This window comes from Eriocheir sinensis, chromosome 47 (genome assembly GCF_024679095.1).
Source record: "Eriocheir sinensis breed Jianghai 21 chromosome 47, ASM2467909v1, whole genome shotgun sequence".
In the NCBI taxonomy this organism is placed as follows: domain Eukaryota; kingdom Metazoa; phylum Arthropoda; class Malacostraca; order Decapoda; family Varunidae; genus Eriocheir; species Eriocheir sinensis.
The window spans coordinates 4,681,886-4,697,863 of record NC_066555.1 but is presented as its reverse complement, the minus strand read 5'-3'; positions in this window follow the sequence as shown (position 1 = coordinate 4,697,863).

Sequence of the window (15,978 nt, the reverse complement as noted above, 5' to 3'; positions counted from 1 at the left end):
TGTGTGTGTGTGTGTGTGTGTGTGTGTGTGTGTATGTGTGTGTGTGTGTGTATGTGTGTGTGTGTTCCTGTGTTTGTTGGCCATCCCTTCATTCAAATCCTTTAGCCTTTCCTTCACCTCCCACCTTTCCTTCACTCCTCCTTCACTCCTTCGAATCTCTCCTCTTCTTACTCTTCTTCCTCTCTCTGTTTCTCTTGTTTCTCCTCTCTCTCTTTCTCTTGCTATTCTCATCCTCTGTCCTTATTTCTCCTCCCTTCCCCTTTAAGTCTCTCCTCCTCCTCCTCCTCCTCTTTTTCTCTCCATTTATCCACATCCTCGGCCTTTACTGTACCTCCCATCCGTTCTTCACTCCTTCCCTCCTTCCAGTCTCTCCTCCTCTTTCCTCCTCTCTCTCTCTCTCTCTCTTCGTTTTCTCTCCCTCTGTCCCTCCATTTCGTCACCTCACACAAACTTCTCTTCCCTCATTGCTTCCTTAATCTCCTCGTTTTCTCCTCATTTATCTATAACTCTTAGTATAGTTTCTCTCACACCCCTTCCATCACCTTTTTTTATCTCCTCCCCTTTCTCCAACTCTTTATCTCTCCCGTCCCTTCAGTCACCCCTCATCTATCCCCGTTTTTCCCTCTTGATCTTAATCCTCAAGCATCCGGTAGTTCTCATCCTTCCCGTTAAATTCGCTTCCTTAACTTTCGTATGCTGTTGGTGCCTTCCCTTGTGTCGTCTGTTTTAATACTTTTGGGGATATTTAGGGCATTTTTAGGAGCGGTAAGTAGCGGGTTTTTTTTTCATTCACTCCTGTTCTGCCTCCTCACTTCCATTCCTTTCTCTTTTTTTCCATACCTTGCATCTTTTCCTACTTCTCTTTGTTTTATTTTTACTCCAGTTTTTGTTATCGCTTCTGCCTGTCGTTTTCCCTCCCTCTCTCCTTCCCCCTCTATTTTCCTCTCCTCCATTATTCTATCCTCCTTGCTCCCTCCTTCCATAATTCTATCCCCTCTTCATTCACTCCTTCATTTCATCCTTCTCTCCCTCCCTCTCTTCTCTCTTATCTCCTGTCTTCCATTATTTTATCTCCTCCCTCCCATCTGTCTCTATTTTATCCCCTCTTTTACTTCCTCTCTTCCTACTTCACACCATATTTCCCTCCCTCCTTCCCTCCCTCCCATTCCTCCCTTCCTAACCCCGCCGTGACCTGACCTTGACCTCGCCTAAGGGCTCGAAAAAGCTAAACTAATTCCAACGTAATCATTTTTTTTCTTCTTCTTAATATCCTTCATTGCCTTCCTTTCTTCGTTATTTTCATCACCTTTTTCTTCACCTTCTTCTTCGTTGTCGTTATCGCCAGTTTTTAGTTTCTCGTTTTTATCACCTCTCCTTCCTTCCTTTCTTTCTTTCTTTCTTTCTTTCTTTCTTTCTTTCTTTCTTCCTTCCTTCCTTTCTTATTTCTTCCCTTCCCGCACCTCACTTCTATTTTCGTCCATCTCCTCCTCCTCCTCCTCCTCCTCTTTCCTCTTTTTCTTCATCATCCTCTTCTCTGCCTCCTTTTTTTCCTTCTACACCAGTTTCGATTTACTCTCCTATCACCTTCCTTCCTTTCTTCCTTCTTTCCCATTCTTTCTGTCCTTGGCTCACTTTTTCGCCCTCCTCCTTCTGGTTCTCCTTCGCCTTCTCTTCCTTCTCCTTCGCCCTCTTTTATTGTACTGAAGTCTATCCTTTCATCCTGTTTTCTGTGTTTCTCCATTTCTTCTTCCTTCTCCTCTTATGACTTTCTCCATCATCCTCAGTCTCTGGTTTCGTTTCCTTTATCTCAACCAACTTGCTTTTTCGTCCATCTCCTTCTGCGTCTCTTCTTTTTCCCTCCCCTTTCTCCTTTTTCTTCATCTCCTTTTTCTCTATCCTCTTCTTTTTCTTCTTCTTCGCCTTTTGCACTGGTTTTGATTTACTCTCTTGTCATTTTTCTTTCGTTCTATGTTATTTTATTTTTGTTTCATTTTTGTTCAGTCTGTGTCAACCCCTGTGCTTCTTTTTCGTTTTGGTTTTATTTCTTTATTTCAGTTATTCCTCGTTTTCTTCAAGCTCCTCATTCTCCATATACTTTTTTCTTCGTTCTGTTTCTTCTTCATTTTTGTTATCTCATTCTAGTTCTCGTCTTTTCTTCATGTTCTCTCTCCTCAATTTTTCTTTTCCCATTTTTCTTCTTTATTTATTTGCTTATGTATTCCTTCTCCTTCCTCTTCTTCCCCGTCTCTCCTCCTCCTCCTCCATCTTCTTAGCCCACCTCCATGCATTTTCTTTTTCCCTCCATTCTTTTCCTTTACTGCCTAATATTTTCCCGCTTTCTTGTCACATTTTCAGCTCCTTACTTTTCTTCACCATCTCCCTTCCTTCCTCCTACCTCCTCTTCCCTTCCCTTCCCTTCCCTTCCCTTCCCTTGCTTGGCCTGGATTTATTTTTAGAGCCTTCCTTTGTGTTTTTTTTCCTCTCTATCCAACACTCACATTGCTTTTTTGTGTTTATTTTCCTCTCTCACAATACACTCACTCTCCTACCCTTCCTTCTCTTCCTTTCCTCCCTTTCCTCCTTTCCTTGTTTTCCTATCCCTGTTCGTTTTCCCTTTTTTTCTCTCTTCCACCTTTTCTTATAACACTGCTTTGCTCAGCCTTCCTTCTCCTCTGCCTTCTCTTTCTACTTCTCTTTGTTATTTCGTCACTGTTCAATTCTTTATCATTCTCTTTCTTTGTCTCCATTCTCACTTTGTAACTCTCCCTTCCTCACGACCTCATTTTTTCCTCCCTCTTCTTTCTGTCTCTTCTTGTTAGTCTGTCACTCTTTCTCTCTCTCCCACCTTCAATCAGTACGACCCCTTCACACAAACACTCTTCTTCTCTCTTCTTTCCCTTTTCTCTCCTCGTCATTCCTTCACAGTCCCTTCTCTTTTTCTTATCTCATCCTTCTCTTCCACCCTTTTTGCATGCAGCCTCTGGACCCAAATCAATCGAGTCTGCAAAGGATTCTCTAAGGATTTGACTGTAGGATCCGCCGTGGGTCTTAGGGTCGCTTCTTCAAGAGGTGGATTGGCTGCAGCGCCTCCTCAATCTTCGACCTTCTTGTGGCTCTCTTTCTCATCTACCCACACACTACCTCTTCTTCCTCCTCCTCCTCCTCCTCCTCTTACTCCTCTACCTATTGTTTCCTATTCAGTGCCTCTGCAGTCATCGTATTCAATCATCATTTTGCTCCTTAAATCCTTCTCTTCCTCCTCAATCTTCTTCTTCTTCCTTCTTCAGTCCTCCTCCTCCTCCTCCTCCTCCTCCTCCTCAATCTTCGTCTTCTTCCTTTCTGAATCCTCTTGCTCCTCCTCCTCTTCTTCCTCAGTCTTCCTTCCTCGTTGAATCCTCCTCCTTCTCCTCCCTTTCCTCCTCCTCCTCCTCTACCTCCACTTCCTCCTCCTCCTCTCTCTCCCCCTCCTCCTCCTTTACCTCCAATTCCTCCTCTTCCTCCCCCTCCTCCTCCTCCTCTACCTCCTCCTCCTCCTCGTTATCGTTATCTCGTCCTTTTGTTCTTTTTCTCAGTCACCTCCTCCTCCTCCTCCTCCTCCTCCTCCTCTCTCCTGCCATTTTCGTTTCATGACCACTACTTTTTTTTTTCCTCCTTACTTCCGCTCTTTTTATTTTTTAACTTTCCTCAGCCATACTCGTTCTTGCCCGCCGTCATTTTTCTTTCCTTGCTTCTCGTATCCGCCTTTTCTCCTCATTTACTTTCTCTTTTTTTATATTTCTTTCACCTGTTGGCAGTAGAGAGAGGTGGGGAGAGATGATGGAGAAGAAGAGAAAAGGAATGATAAAGGGAAAGAAGATACTGAAGAAAGGAATGGAGAGAAGATGAAGGAACAAGATAGAGAAGAAGGAGGGAAATGAAAAAAAGAAGGTAGTGAATGAGTAGAGGGAGATTGAAGGTAATGAAATAGGTAAGAATGAATGATTTGGGGATTGAAAGGAGGGAGAGAAAAGAGATGTATAGTAGAATAGAGTAGAAGGAAGTAGATAAGAACAGAGGATGATAGTGAAAGAGTAGAAAGAAAAGGTAGATATTAATTGAATAACTTAGAAGGAATAATATTTAGTTGAAGCAAAAAAAAATGGTGTGGAATAGAATTGGAAAAGAAGAGGAAAAGCGGAAGAGAAAGAAGAAGAGGAGGAGGAGAGATAAGAAAGGTCAAGAGAAAATAGAGGAAGATAAAGGAAGAATGGAAGAGGAAAGAGGGAAAACGATCCGGTTGAAGCCAAAGAGGAAAAAAATGTCGGGAAGAGGAGGAGGAAGAGGAGGAGGAGGAGGAGGAGGAGGAGGAGGAGGAGGAGGCAGGTAAGGAAGGTGAGGCAACAGGTACCTGCAATGCTTCTGCTGCTCAGGTTTCTTCTTCCTCTTCCTCCTCCTCCTCTTCCTCCTTCTCCTCTTCCTCTTCCTCCTCCACCTCTACAGGCAACAGGTTACTTCCTTCCTTCCCTAGCAACAGGTCCTCCTTTTCCTCCTCCTCTTCTTCCCCCTTAATGTGTGTGTGTGTGTGTGTGTGTGTGTGTGTATGTGTGAGAGAGAGAGAGAGAGAGAGAGAGAGAGAGAGAGAATTCAAGGTCATCTGTTTCCCATATTTCATTTCTTCCAGATTAACAATAATAAACAATTTCTTGACCTCTCTTTTATAATCGTTGACCTTTCTTTTGACCTTTCTTTTATATATATATTTTTTTTATTTTCGTTGTTATTATTGTTTCCAGAGATTAGATTATGGCCGTTCTGTTCTTTTTGATCTTTTTTTTTACATTTTCGTTTTTTTCCGTTTTTTCTTTGTTATTAAATTCGTGCCAAAGATTAAATTAGGGAACACTTGTCTCCGTGGGCGCCCCCTTTAAACTGCTTGTCAGAGTTGAGGGAAAACAAAATGAGAATACACGTAAACTTTGGTTCTCTCTCTCTCTCTCTCTCTCTCTCTCTCTCTCTCTCTCTCTCTCTCTCTCTCTCTCTCTCTCTCTCTCTCTCTCTCTCTCTCTCTCTCTCTCTCTCTCTCTCTCTCTCTCTCTCTCTCTCTCTCTCTCTCTCTCTCTCTCTCTCTCTCTCTCTCTCTCTCTCTCTCTCTGTACCCAAGAAAGCTTCATATAAACTCATTGTTATTTATGTAATCCTCTTAATTCGTACTTTTCAAAACAGTATTTCTTTTTAATTTCCTGTTTTAATTATTTTTTTCAGTATTACTTTGTTTCTGAGCACCATAAACATTTCATCTTACGTAATTCGTCTTCTATGATATAACACATTCTTTTTACCTGTTATTTTACCTCTTATGGAATGCGTAATTGGAATGATTCAACATATTAATTTTACCGGTGTGTTGCATGATATATCCTTTTTGCTTATTGCTTTATTTTCTCCTTGTTCTTCAGGGTGGAGGGTTTCGAAGGCCTCCACATCAGCCACATCAAGCCAAGTAGTCGTCTGAGGTGAAGGGTAGTAAGACAGACACCATCTCACCACAACACAGAGCACCCAACCAGCCAGTCAGACACAGCTAGAGGAAACCCAAGGAGGTGGTGAGTACATATCCTTTACTAACTCTTTATGGTAACTTAATGGCAATATTCTGACCGTCATTTTGTAAGTAATATAAGTACAAAACCGTCTCTCAACACCCAGCTATATAGTTACTTATAAAAAATACACATACAAGTGGTGAACACATTTCCTCCTATTAGTCCTGAAGCTAACAAGATACTGACCGATAATTTCCGTCGATGTGTTATTTATTATAATTATCCGCACGAATCTAATAACCCGCCACTGATGATATTTCCAGGGGTAGTTCATGACCCTTCTGGTAGCTTGACTGTTCTTCTGTATCATGAACATAAAAACACTCATGAGAATCCGATTGATCTTCTGTTTGGGCCTTGGAGATAGTTGATGTGGGAGCTGGAACCGTGTAAAAATACCAACCAATGACGATCGATTCTTCCCTTCACTTAGACGTACCGAAAAGTAGGTCGGTCGGTGGCGGGCTATCCTATTACTCGTGTTTAAGGTTACATGATACACGGATTGTTTGCTGCGACGGAGGAGGCGGGCCGGGGAAAAACATTGTAAGATGACCCTGCAATATAATCCTTCAAGAAAAATAGAAAAAAATATAGTGATTAATATCGGTTGGAGAAGTGGCTTGGTACTCCACAACAGGCAAACGTTTAATTAATAGGAATAGGAAGAGTAGAGTTTATCAGTGAAAGGAATGAAACAATGAAAATACGAATTATCTCTTGCATTAGAAAGTTGGACAGCTTACGAATTAGCTAGAATAGAACGCCATGTACAGGGAAACTACTACTACTACTATTACAACTACTACTACTACTACTACTACTACTACTACTACTACTACTACTACTACCAATAAAGCAGTTACCAGGGAAATAGTGACACAAAGAAATATTAGAAGGGAAGCTACATCCATCAAAGAGAGTATTCTGTTCAGTGACTTGCAACTACGAATGCTTTGAACGATGACTTATAGCGTTAGGTTATTGGGACCATAGAGACTGCGTGACCAATTGTACGGAGGAGGCGAAACCAAGAAGAAAGGAAAAAAAAGTGAGTCATGGGACGGGCGTGAATTATGGCTCTTGAGGAACATTACTTCTCGGCTGCTTTTATCGAAGGGCCAATATTTTCTCTCTCTCTCTCTCTCTCTCTCTCTCTCTCTCTCTCTCTCTCTCTCTCTCTCTCTCTCTCTCTCTCTCTCTCTCTCTCTCTCTCTCGGTCTCTCTCTCTCTCTCTCTCTCTCTCTCTCTCTCTCTCTCTCTCTCTCTCTCTCTCTCTCTCTCTCTCTCTCTCTCTCTCTCTCTCTCTCTCTCTCTCTCTCTCTCTCTCTCTCTCTATCTCTCTCTTTTTCATGTGTTTTGAGATTGTCTTGCTTTACATTTACGAGGAGGAGGAGGAGGAGGAGGAGGAAGAGGAAGAAGAGGAGGAAAACAAGGATTAAAGTGACGTGCGATTAACACACACACACACACACAGACACCAGCACTCTTTTCTCGTGTACGTCTTTTATGTGGGCCGCTCCGGGGATGGGCCGTAACTTGCTTTGTTGCTCCTGCGCTCCCCGGCCCTTAGCGAGAGTCCTTGGGGAGTGACTCTTTATACTACTTCTGCTACTACTACTACTACTACTACTACTACTACTACTACTCATTCGCATCCCTTCCATACCTCTTCTATCTCCCCCACCACAAAATTCCAGCTAATCTCTTCCCCCTCACTTCTTTCCCTTCTTGTTCCCCTCCCCTGAATTCTTAACTACTACTACTACTACTACTACTACTACTACTATGGCCATCATTCTACGTAGCTACTTATTTTGTTTCTCTTTCCTCCTTTTCATGATTTCTCGTCAGTTTTAGTTTCTTCATGCTTTACAAACCTATCTCATTCTCTCATTCTTCTTATTTCTCCCTCCTCTCTTTCTCTTATCATCTGCTCTTTCTTGCATTCTTATCTGCTGTTTCCTTCCTTCCTTCCTTCTCTTTTCTTACCTATCTCTGACTGCCTCTCTTCCCACTCTCTTGTTTATTCTCCTATCTCTTTCTCCCGCTCATTTTCATTTCCATCTCTCACTTTTTTTTTTACCTCGAATTTTAGCAGTCTCCTTTTTCTCTTTATCTCCTTCCGCGATATTACTCATTTCTATCTTTTTTTGTTACCTGACTCTTTCATTTTATTTTTCCCTTTCCCTCTATTTCCGTAGCCCTTCTTTTTGAATAGCACTTGCTCTCTCTGTCCTTTCTATCTCAATTGTTTTCCCCAGTTTTTTCCTTCCCTGTTTCTCATTATCTTCCCATTTTTAATACTACTCACAATTATCCAGTTTGTGTTCTGCCTCCTCTTCTATCGTCCTTCTCCTTCATCTCATCTTCTCCAGCATCCCTTCCCTTCCTTTCTCTACATTTCATCTTCAGCATCCTTCCCCTTCTCTTTCCTCCATTTCATCTTCTTTCAGCATACTTCTCTTCCTTCCATTTCACCTTCCAGCATTCCATTCCCAGCATCACCCACTCTCTCTCGCTCTCTCTACTCTCTCTCTATCTCTCTCTCTCTCTCTCTCTCTCTCTCTCTCTCTCTCTCTCTCTCTCTCTCTCTCTCATCTTCTTCAGCATCCTTCCCCTTCTCTTTCCTCCATTTCATCTTCTTTCAGCATACTTCTCTTCCTTCCATTTCACCTTCCAGCATTCCATTCCCAGCATCACCCACTCTCTCTCTCTCTCTCTCTCTCTCTCTCTCTCTCTCTCTCTCTCTCTCTCTCTCTCTCTCTCTCTCTCTCTCTCTCTCTCTCTCTCTCTCTCTCTCTCTCTCTCTCTCTCTCTCTCTCTCTCTCTCTCTCTCTCTCTCTCTCTCTCTCTCTGAACCATTTTCTTCCATAGCCTTGACTCAAAATTCCATACCAGAGCTTCCTCCTCCTCCTCCTCCTCCTCCTCCTCCTCCTCCTCCTCCTCTTCCTTCCTTCGTTCTCTCTTATTCATCTCTATTCACCTCCCCTTTTCTTATCTTCCTCCCCTTCCTTCATTTTTTTTTTCGTTTCCGTAGTCAGATATCACGCGTACCATTTTTTTTTATCTTTTTTTTCTTTTCTCTACTCATCAGTTTCCCTCTTTAGCATTACCCTTCTTCTCATTTATTTTCCCCTTCGTTTTCCCTTTCGTTTATTTTGCATACCTGAGCCTCTAACTGTAATCTCTTCCTTTTTTTTCCCTTTCCTTTCCTTCTCTTTCCGATATTTTGTTTAACCTCTCTTCTGTTATCTTCTTCCTATCTTTCAATTTCTAGTCTGTTCCTCACTCCTTCCTTTCCGCCTCAAACTCTCCCTCTATCTCTCTTTCGCTCTCTTTTCTTACTCTACATTTTGCTTTCAATCCTTCACTTTCTCTTCTTCAACATTCTCTTCCCTCCTCAATCTCGCATTCTCTCCTCCTCTCCATAACTTGCTTTCGATCCTTCCCCTTTTACTATCTTTATCCTTTCTCTTTTCCTCTCTCTTCATCAACTCTTCCTTTCCTCCTCCATCTCTCCGTTCCTCCCATCGACCTGTTGTCAGTGAGTGTCTGTGTGTGTGTGTGTGTGTGTGTGTGTGTGTGTGTGTGTGTGTGTGTGTGTGTGCGTAAATATGCGCGTCAAGGCGAGATATGTCTGCAAACCGCCGTCTCATGAGCTCGTCTCGGCTCCGTGCTGGAAGGTGCTATTCGGCGCTGTTGGTGTTGTTTATATATGCGCCGTGTACCGCCCTCGCTCCCTCCCTCCCTCACTCCTTCCTCCCTTCTTTCCTTGCTCTCTTTCTCCCTCATGACGATATCTTCCCCTCTTTCCCTTCCTCCTTTCCTCTTCTGCTCCTTCCTTCTCTCCCTTCCTTTCTTCTTTCCCTGCTTCAATTCCTCCCTCCCTTCTTCCCTGCTTCCCTCCCTCCCTCTCTTCCTCATGACAAGCCTTCAGCCTCCACTCCTCCACCCCTTTGCTCCTTCTCTCTCCCTTCCTTTTTTTTTCATCCCTCCCTTCTTCCTTCACTTCCCTCCTCTCCAGCTTCTCTCTCCCTCCTCCGTCATATCCTCCTCTTCCTCTTTCCTCCCTTCGCTTCCACCTTTTTCCTCTTCTTCTTCGCCCTCATTTGCTTGCCTTTTTTGTTTGTTGTTTTCTTTTTTGTTTTGTTTTTAAGTTTTTGGTTAGTTCTTTTATTTTCTTCGTTTTTATTTTGTTTATAATCTTGTTTTTCTTCATCTTTGTTTTTCTCCTTCTTCCTTTCCTCCGTTTAGTAATATTTCCTCTTAGAGAGAGAGAGAGAGAGGAAAAATCACTCTTTGGATGTGGTGAAGTGGGGGAGGAACCTGTAGCTTTGGAGGAAAAAGAGGAGGAAGAGGAGGAGGAGGAGGAGGAGGAGGAGGAGGGGCGTCTTGAAAGGAAGGGACGATGTGGTTTATTGATGGGATGTTTGAGTGGAAAGTGGAAGGGAGGGAGGGAGGGAAGGAGGGAGGGAGGGAGGGAGAGAGGGAGAGAGGGAGGGAGTAGGGAGGGCGGGCGAGGTAAAGGCTGAGAGAGTGGGAAGCAAAAAAAGTCGAAGGAGGGAGAAGGGAAGGAAAGAAAGAAGGGAAGGAAAGAAAGAAGGGAAGGAAAGAAAGAAGGGGATGGGGGGAGAGAAAACCGGGGGGTGGGAGGAAGACTGGGTGATCGGAATACTCAAATGGATACAAGAAAAAAGGAGGAGGAGGAGGAGGAGGAGGAGGAGGAGGAGGAGGAGGAGAAACAGACGGACGGAAGGGTGGAGAGAAGGAAAAGTAGAGAAATGACCAGAGAGAGAGAGAGAGAGAGAGAGAGAGAGAGAGAGAGAGAGAGAGAGAGCGGTCCATATTTCACGGTTTTCTGAGGGGAAGTTTTCTCACAAATCAAGCAGAAAATACTTATATGGCAGCGACTTGTGGGTGATATATTGAGAGAGAGAGAGAGAGATAAGAGCAGATAAAAATGGAGATAAGAGGGAGGGGGATGAAAGGGAGGAGAAAGAAGAGAGCAAAATATCTGTACACACACACACACACACACACACACACACACACAGACACGAGAGAGAGAGAGAGAGTAGGAGTCCTTAGCAACTAAAATTTCCTCATATATATTTTTCTCCTCTCCCTTTTTTTATTTACTTGATTTTATTTATTTCCATTCCTTTCTCGCTTCATCCATTCTCTTCTCCCTTTCTTTCCTCACTTTTTCTAACTTTCCTTTTCTTCCTCATTCCATCATCTCATTCCTCTCTCTCCTTTTTTTTTCCTTTTCTAAATGCCTTTCTTCTCCCTCTTAATTTTCTTCCTTTTGGCTACCCTCCCTCACACTCTCCTCGCCCTGTTCAACTCCCTTACAACCATTTATCTCCCCCACTGCCTTAAAACCCTTATTATCACTCGTCCTTAATTGTAGCTTAACTCTCTCTCTCTAACTTTCCCTCCTTCCACATACTCTACACTTAATTTAACACTATTCTCCATCTCTCTTGCTTTCCTATCCTTCATTCCATTATAATAAAACACTACTCTACCTCCCTCTCTGTCTCTTTCCCTCTTTACCTTCCTCCTTTCCTTTCTCCCCCTTTGCTCCCCTTTTCTTCCTTCCCTTAATATAACCCTATCATTTTTTTATAGTCTCTTCCTCTCCCTACCTCTTGCCCTCTTTACCATTCTTCTTCCTCTCTCACCTCCTTTCCTCTCTCTCTCTCTCTCTCTCTCTCTCTCTCTCTCTCTCTCTCTCTCTCTCTCTCTCTCTCTCTCTCTCTCTCTCTCTCTCTCTCTCTCTCTCTCTCTCTCTCTCTCTCTCTCTCTCTCTCTCTCTCTCTCTCTCTCTCTCTCTCTCTCTCTCTCTCTCTCTCTCTCTCTCTCTCTCTCTCTCTCCCATGGTAAGAAAGGAGAAAGGCCAAGAAGACGAATCAAGAACCGCAACGAAGCTGAGGGTAGAATTAAAGGCAAATATTTAACTCTTTCCCCGTGGGCCATTCCTATTATTCTCTCTCTCTCTCTCTCTCTCTCTCTCTCTCTCTCTCTCTCTCTCTCTCTCTCTCTCTCTCTCTCTCTCTCTCTCTCTCTCTCTCTCTCTCTCTCTCTCTCTCTCTCTCTCTCTCTCTCTCTCTCTCTCTCTCTCTCTCTCTCTCTCTCTCTCTCTCTCTGCCCCCCCCTTCCCCCCCTGCAATGGTTCCTAACTCACCCTAAACTCCCGGGCCGATATTTTTCTTGATAACTTCCCCGCATAAAGAAAAATAAATTGATAAAAAGGAGGAGGAGGAGAGAAAATTGTGAAAAATGCATCCTCTCTCTCTCTCTCTCTCTCTCTCTCTCTCTCTCTCTCTCTCTCTCTCTCTCTCTCTCTCTCTCTCTCTCTCTCTCTCTCTCTCTCTCTCTCTCTCTCTCTCTCTTGCCTCTTGTTGTTGTTGTTGTTATTTTTGTTTTTGTTGTTGTTGTTTTTGTTGTTGTTGTTGGTGGTGGTGGTGGTGGTTTTATTTATTTTTTTATTTTTTTTATTATCGTGTCTAAGATTTTTCTCTTCCTCAATTTTCGTCCGCCACTTCACTTTAATAATTGTTTGATCTCAACGTGTCTTTGTTTTATCCCTGTCTCTCTCTCTCTCTCTCTCTCTCTCTCTCTCTCTCTCTCTCTCTCTCTCTCTCTCTCTCTCTCTCTCTCTCTCTCTCTCTCTCTCTCTCTCTCTCTCTCTCTCTCTCTCTCTCTCTCTCTCTCTCTCTCTCAACAGGTATAAACAGGAAAGGTGGTGTGATAAGGAAGAGAGAGAGAATGATTTACCTTTTCTTTCAGTCCTACCTCAGTTTTCATTTTAGTTAATTAATTCTACCTAACTTTTTTTTTCTTTACCCCATTTCCTACTTTTTTCCATATTTTTTTTCAGATTTATTTTCCTTTATATTCCGGTAACTCATTTTTTCCGTATTATTTTTACTTCCTCTTCATAGTCCGTGAAATTCTACTCTTTCACACAACTAATGCTCAGTTTTTGTAGCGATACTTTACCGTTCTGTACACCTGTTGACGGGGGATGCGTTCTTACCTGGGGAAGAGAGAAGAAAATAATTAGTACATGATGATGATTAGGAGGAGGAGGAGGAAGAGGAGGGGGAAGAGGGGGAAGGAAGAGAAAGTAAATCAGTAGTCAATTGCAACTGAATCTTCCTGTAATTTAATACCGTTTCACTTTTTCTACTTCATTTTTTTCCTCCCATTTCTTCTCTCTTTCTGTGCATTAGTTTCTCTCATCCCTTTCCTTATCATCCTCTCCACCCTCGCTCTCCCCACTACCCTCTCAAACCCTTCTCCACTTCACTCCCTCTACCCTTCCATCCCTCTCCTCAATTCCGTACATCCTATAAGCTGTTTTTTTCTTACTTACCTTCGAGTTTCTTTAATATTACTAAGATATCTTGTACTTGAGTCCCATATTATAACACTCTATCATATAACCTTTTAAACTTGAATATGCTCTTAAAAATCTGGTTATATTGTCGGTATAGCTATTAATAACGTTGTTTTATTGAGAGAGAGAGATCATGATGGGTGAGTTTTACGATATCCAGAATTTCCTACACAGAAAGATTGAAGGAAAACAAGAAAGGAAGGAAAGAAAGAAGAAGGGAAGAGGAGGAAGGGCTGAAGAAGAGAGAAGAGCGGAGAGCGTGAAGGAGGAAGAAGATATTGGGTGAGAAAAGCCGTTGGGTGGAAGGAGATGAAAAGAGGAAGAAGGAGGAGGAGGAGGAGGAAGAAGATGGAGGTAGAAAAATGGATCTGTGGAGGAAAGTGAGGAAGAACATGGGAGAGAGAGAGAGAGAGATGTGGTTCTGAAGGAAATTGAAAGTTGAAGAGGCGAGACTTTCCCAGTGAAAATAGGAAAGAAAAATACGATTAGAAAAACAGTGAAGAAAAAATAAATGAAAAAAACAAGAAACAAAGAATGAAAAGACAAATAAAATAACATAAAAAGGGAGCAATCATGAGTTAGTAAAAGTGATAAAAAAGACATAGAGAGGAAAAAAAATAAACAGGCAAAACAAAAGACTAAGAATAGGAAAGGGGGGAGGAAGAGGAGAGGGAAGGAAGAGGAAAAAGAAGGGAGGAGGAGAAGGGAAGGGGAGAGGGAGTTAGAGACATCACGTGGAAGAAGGGGAGCTTAGGAGGGGATGGAGGGAGATAAAATGTGGTGGAGGGAAGAAGTAGATGGATGAAGGAGGAGGAGGAGGTGGAGGAGGAGGAGGAGGAAGGCAGTGGAGCGAAAGGGAAAGAATTTGGTCGGATGTAGAGGAGAGGAAAGAGGGAGGAAATGTGGGAGAGAGAACGTGGAGGAGTTTCAGGCCCTCTCCTCCTCCTTCTCCTCCTCCTCCTCCTCCTCCTCCTCCTCACTTAAAGATGACGCCCCGTGTTTGGTATGTGGTTACTGCCTCTCCTCCCTTCTCTCTCTCACTCCCTCTCCTCCTTCCCTACCTTCTCTCCCTCCCTCCCTCCCTTACTTCCCTACCTTCTCTCCCTCCCTTCCTTACCTTTCCCTCCCACGCTCCATTTTCTCTCTCCCTCCCCTTCTCCTTCTTTCAACTTTTCTCCATTTTCCTCTTTTCTTACCTTTTGTTTTCTCTCCCTTCCCTCCTCCTCTTCTCTCTCTCTCTCTCTCTCTCTCTCTCTCTCTCTCTCTCTCTCTCTCTCTCTCTCTCTCTCTCTCTCTCTCTCTCTCTCTCTCTCTCTCTCTCTCTCTCTCTCTCTCTCTCTCTCTCTCTCTCTCTCTCTCTCTCTCTCTCTCTCTCACCTATTCACTCACTCACTCACTCACTCACACACTCACTCACTCACTCACTGGTGTACTTCTTTCATCACTCATGCATTCACTTGCCTATATTATCCATCATCTACTCACTCATTCATGCACTCACTCATTCATTTATATATTCATTCATTCATTCGTTCACTTACGTCATCGCTCACTCACATTTACTAACACTCCCTCACTCCCTCACAATCCCTCACTTTCTCACACTCACTCACTCATCATATAATTCCTCATCCACTAACTCACTAACTCACTCATTCCCTTCCTTCTCTGCTACTCCTTTACCCTTGGATACCATCACTCACTCACTCACCCACTCACTCACTCACTCACTCACCCACTCACTCACTCACTCACTCACTAACTTCTCTGCCACTTCAGTTTTACTCACTCACGCACTCACTCAACTCACACACACACACTCACTCACTCTACCCACTCACTCACTCACTCACTAACTTCCATACTTCTTCATCTTTACTTTCACATTCCGGCACGTTGGTAGTGTTAGTAGTGGCGGTGGTAAAGGGGGGAAGGGGGGCAGATTGGGGGTGGGTGGGGGGATTGGGGGCTGAAGGGGTGTATTTAGACCCAGCCAAATTTACCTGGTCCTGATTTCTAAGTCCTGGAAACCTTGCCCTCAATACCACACTAAACTTAATCCCTCACCCAAATGCATTTATGTGGAAGATTCCCTTGTCTTGTCTTCTTCCTTCTGCATCCACTTTTATCTTACTCTTCTTACCGATCCATCTTCATCATATTCCTCTTTGGTGTTTGTTTTCCCCTCTTCCTTCTCCGTCTTCCTTCTTTTTTTCCTCTTCTCCCTTCGGCAATCGTAGTTTCCTCCTCATTCCTTCTTCCTTATTTTTTTCTCGTCCTCTCTGTTTCTCTTTTCCCTTATTTTTTGGCTTTCGTATTTTTCTCCTCCTTCTTACTTCTTTTTTCTTCTCTTTTTTTGTTTCTCTTCTCCTTTCTTCGTTGGCGTTCGTGTTCTTTTCCTCCTTCCTTCTCTTCCTTCCTTCTTTCGTTTCTCCTGTTTGTCTTTGTTCCTCTTCTCCCTTCTTCTATGGCGTTCGTTATCTTTTCTTCCTTCCTCCTTCTCCTTCCTTCTTTCTTTTCTCCTTAGCTTCGTTGTTCTTCTTCTCCTTTCTTTGGGGGTCGTATTTTCCTTTTCCTTCCTCCTCCTCCTTATTTTTCTCCTCTTCTTCTATCTTCCTCTTCTCCCTTTTTCTTTGGGGCTCGTTATCTCCTTTCTTCCTTCTCCTCCTTCCTTCCTTTCTTCTTTTCTTCTTTTCCCCACTTCCCCTTTTGTTCCATTCTCCTCCTCCTCCTCCTTCCTTCTTTCCTTCTTTTCCCCTCTTCCCCTTTTCTTCCCTTCTCCTTATCTTTCATTCTTTTGCTTCTCATTGTCTCGGGTTTGTTGTTTCTTCTCCCATTCTTCATCTTCCTTTTTCCTTCTCTATTTTATCTCTCTTTGTTTTCTCTCTCTCTCTCACTCATCCATCTTCGTGGCTTCTTTCACCTCCTTGCCATCACTTTCCTTCTCCCAAAACCTCATCTCTCTATTGGTTCTGTTTCCTCCAT